The sequence below is a fragment of the Sinocyclocheilus rhinocerous genome, unplaced genomic scaffold (genome assembly GCF_001515625.1).
Source record: "Sinocyclocheilus rhinocerous isolate Xijiao unplaced genomic scaffold, SAMN03320098_v1.1 scaffold832, whole genome shotgun sequence".
In the NCBI taxonomy this organism is placed as follows: Eukaryota; Metazoa; Chordata; class Actinopteri; order Cypriniformes; family Cyprinidae; genus Sinocyclocheilus; species Sinocyclocheilus rhinocerous.
Window position 1 is genome coordinate 392,026 of NW_015641039.1, and position 333 is coordinate 392,358.

The 333-nt window shown below is 37.8% G+C and overlaps 1 protein-coding gene across 2 annotated transcripts in view; it reads right to left on the bottom strand.

Moving 5' to 3' along the window:
- Positions 1 to 333, bottom strand: part of LOC107754304 (cell division cycle protein 27 homolog) — a 13,112-nt gene that overhangs the window by 8,240 nt on the left and 4,539 nt on the right. The window lies entirely within an intron of this gene.

Sequence of the window (333 nt, forward strand, 5' to 3'; positions counted from 1 at the left end):
GCCATTCATTAACACAGAGACACGCAGAATTCATATTTAAAGTTAAATCGTTTTGCGGCTTAATATTTACAAATACTAGTGGGAGTGTGCTCACTTGTGTGCATGCATCGGGGCGAAACTCCGCTGTGCGCGATACAGAAAGCGCAACCATAACGTAGAGACCGAAATGCCGTCGTGTAAATAAGATAAATAACATAAGGCTATTTAGTTTGTTTAATAAAAGAACAAGGTATAGACCTGTTCTATCGGCAAGGTAACTTTAAATGACTTCTGTTGTGATCTGGCGCTATAGAGAAAATATAATTAAATAAAATTAACTTGACCTTCAAGGGG